Source organism: Megalops cyprinoides, chromosome 1, assembly GCF_013368585.1.
Source record: "Megalops cyprinoides isolate fMegCyp1 chromosome 1, fMegCyp1.pri, whole genome shotgun sequence".
NCBI classification, from domain to species: domain Eukaryota; kingdom Metazoa; phylum Chordata; class Actinopteri; order Elopiformes; family Megalopidae; genus Megalops; species Megalops cyprinoides.
The window spans coordinates 2,407,608-2,412,607 of NC_050583.1; the positions used below are offsets into that span (position 1 = coordinate 2,407,608).

At 54.4% G+C, this 5,000-nt stretch overlaps 1 protein-coding gene across 5 annotated transcripts in view; it reads right to left on the reverse strand.

Moving 5' to 3' along the window:
* Positions 1-5,000, reverse strand: part of LOC118775313 (cytohesin-1) — a 58,188-nt gene that overhangs the window by 20,772 nt on the left and 32,416 nt on the right. The window lies entirely within an intron of this gene.

Here is a 5,000-nt window from a genome sequence, read left to right on the forward strand (position 1 = left end):
TCCCTGCCCTCTGCACAGGTAACCCCAACTCCCTGCCCTCTGCACAGGTAACCCCAAATCCCTGCCCTATGCACAGGTAACCTCAAATCCCTGCCCTCTGCACAGGTAACCCCAAATCCCTGCCCTCTGCACAGGTAACCCCAAATCCCTGCCCTCTGCACAGGTAACCCCAAATCCCTGCCCTCTGCACAGGCAACCCCAAATCCCTGCCCTCTGCACAGGTAACCCCAACTCCCTGCTGTCTGCACACACTCATTTGAACACTTTCTGCAGACTCAGACCAACAGGTAGTTTATCCACTTTTTCTCTAACGTATGCAAATGTATGAAAACAACTCAGATTCATCAACATAACTGATTAATCACATCAGACAATCTTGGGACATCATTTTGACCCTGAAAAAATGTTTAAAAAAGCGGTTTTGTTTTGCCAAGGAGAGAAGCATTCAGCCCTGCTACTCCACCCCCAGATCTGAGTGAAACACCACCTCACTCTGCAACCACTGACTCACGCTTGCACAGAGCAATTAACAATGCCAATCAAACAACACCAATGTCAACGAACCATTTTTTATTCAGGGTTCTTTGCAGGCTCCCTTTCATGAATATCAATGAGAGAGAATTGAACCCGATTTTCTTCATTTTAAACCACCAACTGGAGTAATCGATTAACTATGGCACGGTAAGTTACTGGAGTAATGCAGGGCTCGGCCTCCTGTCGGCCTGAGCTTGCAGGCTTCTCCTGCTTTAGTGAACAGAGAGAGGGGCTACACAACAGCTCACGCAGATGACGGCGTTAAGCCTTCACAGCTTCACAGCTAGGCTGGACAACCCATAACCTACGGGCCACAGAGCATCTGAGCATGCTCAGTTGGGACAGAGGAGTTCTAATGAGCACTGTGACCAGAGCCCTCCAACACCACCCAGAAGCCAGAGGTCAGAGTCCTCCAACACCACCCGGAAAGTAGAGGTCAGAGTCCTCCAACACCACCCAGAAACCAGAGGTCAGAGTCCTCCAACACCACCCGGAAAGTAGAGGTCAGAGTCCTCCAACACCACCCGGAAAGTAGAGGTCAGAGTCCTCCAACACCACCCAGAAACCAGAGGTCAGAGTCCTCCAACACCACCCAGAAACCAGAGGTCAGAGTCCTCCAACACCACCCAGAAACCAGAGGTCAGAGTCCTGCAACACCACCCAGAAACCAGAGGCCAGAGTCCTGCAACACCACCCAGAAACCAGAGGCCAGAGACCTCCAGAGCTGGAGGTGTGTGGCCACTTTGTGAGCGATGGTCTTGACCTTTGCGTGGCCTTAGACCGGCCACACCGAGCCCCGCCACTTCTCCACACCCGCCACCATCGGACTCGCCCCAAACCTCACCATCTCATCACTCCCACCATCATATCCCCTCTGACCCCTGACCTGTGACCTGTGACCTGTGCCTGGCCCTCTCAGGGTGGTCCCAAGGCTTTCAGGGGTCATGACCTCTGGATGACCTGTAATTGGGGTAGGAGTGGGAGTGACTTCCTGGAGCTAGCACTGTACAGGAGAAAACAGGAAGCCCCCCTACACACACATGCACACACACCCCTACACACACACATGCACACACACACACACACACACCTACACACCCACACACACACACACACACACACACACACACCCCTACACACATGTACACACACGCACACACACCCCTACACACACACACCCCTACACACGCACACACACGCACACACACCCCTACACACACACACACACACACCCCTACACACGCACATACACACGCGCACACACACGCACACACACACACCCCTACACACCCCTACACACACACACCCCTACACACACACACACACACACACACACACACACACACACACACCCCTACACACACACACACACACACACACACCCCTACACACACACACACACACACACCAACACACACATGCACACACACGCACACACACCCCTACACACACACACACGCACACACAGAGAACAGCACAGCAGTACAAGGCAGTTCGGGTTCCCTTATCATGGAAGAACCAGTTAAAATAAAGGAATAAAAATAAAAGCATGTAACCTAATGTAAAGGACACAGCAGGCCAAACTGACCTCAGATCAGGCCATTTAACGGGTTATTCCAGCCTGAGGGATTGGAGTGCTGGCTCTGTGGGGGTCAGACCTGTCCGTCAGAGAACTCTCTCAGCCCTTTCAGAACACACCCCCCATCCCAATTCAAGCCTCGCTCGTAATGCAGGCAACCAGACGCCAGTTACCAAGCGCTCCTTGTCACCATGGCAACCCATGGTCTGTTCCCCCCACATCCAGTTGGGATGCTCGACGGGTGGTCCATACACACACACACTCTTTCACACACACACCCTCACACACACACACACACTGTTACACACACACACACAGTTACACACACACACCCTCACACACACACTGTTACACACACACACACACACACACGCGCGCGCGCACACTCACACACACACACGCACACACACACACACACACGCACACACGCCCTCAGAGCGCACTGGGCTGTCAGAGACGGCTGCTCCTGGCATGGCCCCGGCAGCGTGACTCGCTTGCTGAAAGCTGCCTGCCTGACAAAGATAACAGGGCGGAAACAGGCATAAAATACGGCAGCACTGTACGCCCACTTATCAACCCCGCTTCCGCCGCGCCCCGCCCTCGTCCCAGGCACGGCCCTCGCCCCAGGCACGGCCCTCGCCCCAGGCACGGCCCTCGTCCCCGGCACAGCCCTCGTCCCCGGCACGACCCTCGTCCCCGGCACGGCCCTCGCCCCCGGCACGACCCTCGTCCCCGGCACGGCCCTCGTCCCCGGCACGACCCTCGTCCCCGGCACGGCCCTCGTCCCCGGCACGGCCCTCGTCCCTGGCATCGCCCTTGTCCCCGGCATCGCCCTCGTCTCCAGCCCCCCCCCTCCCCAAACGACCACGTTGCAGGAGCGGTTACTCACCCCGATAAAAAGAACCTCCTCATGCCTCCTGAAAAATGTCCTCCCCCTTTGGAGGGGATGTCAAAATGAGTGCTGTCCCCACGGACCACATGATCACTGATCACATGACCTGAGACACAGCACAATGTCCCCAAAAAGGAGCCCCAGCCCCACTCCGCCCCCCCCCCCCACCCCGACTCGCACCCCCCAGCTGGGTGTACCCCTGCAGACAGTGGGAAAGAGGGGGACCTGGCAGCTCTGGGCGGGACGGTCTCCACATATGCACATGGAAAGGGGGTGACCACACTGCATGGGAGAGCTGGAAAGGATTCCTGTGCTTTGCACTTTTAAAATTCCCTCCTTCCAGCATCACGCAGAACGGGCTGCAGCCACCGGCACCTTCCTCCAGAGACAGTCTGAGCTCTAACCCTTCCTCTGAAAAGGCCTGTCTGGAATCCCCACTTCACTGCTGCATCCAATCACCCTTTCCCTGAATGCTGCTCCACGTGACCAACACAGCTGGGCATGCTGGAAAAACTGCAGTTGCAGACGGAAGTCCATTAGCAGTGCGGCTAATACACCCCCCGACCCCCCGACCCCCTGACCCCCTGACCCCTAACCCTGCCAGGCAGACAGCCTAATAGCCGGGCGAGACTCTGCCCCACTGCAGACGCCAGACTCTGCTCTAATCAATGATGCAAGGCCTTGATGAGACATCTTCAGGAAGGGAAGGGGGGGGGGGGGGCACCTGTTTTCATCACATGTAAAGCTGTGGCACAGTGAGTCACATGGTGTCACACACCCCCAGCGGAGAGAACCCCTTTTCTCAGACTGGGCTCAGTCTGTTCAGCCACTTGGTCAAACACCGGACGCCTCTCATGTCCCGGGTCACATGTACCTCAGGGGGAGAGCAGGCCTGGCCTGGCCTGGGCCAGTGCTGACCCCAGGTCAGCCGAACCCACACGCACCTACCCGGGAGGGACAGGTAGACAAGACACTGTGGGGGAACTCAGCACCCACCAAACAGGTAGCTGGGTCTACAGGGTGGCATATTCATCATGTCTGCCCAATGCATGCTGGGAGCTCACTAACACACAATAACACACAAAGCGGGTGGAGCTGCCACAGGCCTAGAGCAGGAAGAACACCCACCTGTGCAAATTAAACACTGGAAATACATTTCATTTCACAGGGATTAGAAAGAGACATACGGAAAAAAGGAAAAGAAGAAAGGGAAACAAAGAAAGAAAGAGGGAGGACTGTACGGTTGGAGGATGGGGGTGAGACGACAATTGTGACTGACAAAGAGAGAAGAAAAGAAATTTTTCTCTATGTACAGAAGCGAGGTTTATTCACTTTGAGAAGAGAATATTCACCAGGCCTGTTTTAATTAAATCTGGGAATCCGCTGTAATCCCTGCTAAACGAGCACAGTGAATGAACAATATGCTTCATAGAGAGTCAAACATAAAAAGACATCCGATTCTCCGCTGAATAATAACTGGAGACAGCACTAGACAGCCTAAAAGGGAAAAAAATATCTCTTCATCAACTTCCTGATTTCAGAATCACAGGAGAACTGTGTGCCTGCTTAACAATGACAGTTAAAATGACAGCCGGGAGCGAATCGTTTAAAAAAACCAAACGGAACACCCACACGCCTTCAACCGCTTCCACCACGAGCATCTCCAGCGCTCTGGACCCGGTGTAACTGTGGGCGCAAACCCTATCGGTGAGAATGTCCCAGAACCTGTAGCAGTGACCTGCTCTGAGGGCAGGCGGGAGAGGATCGAGGAATTGCTCTACTCTGAATAAAGTCGAGCTGAATAAACTCTAAAATGGCTTACAGTGACACACGGGAGACTCCAAAAGTGACTTCACTGGACAATGTCCCTTGCCAATGCCAGCTAACAGAGGAAAGAGATGGACATCCTTGCCTAGATTGGCTAAGAGATGGACATCCTTGCCTAGACTTGCTAAGAGATGGACATCCTTGCCTATGCTAGCTAAGTGATAGCTA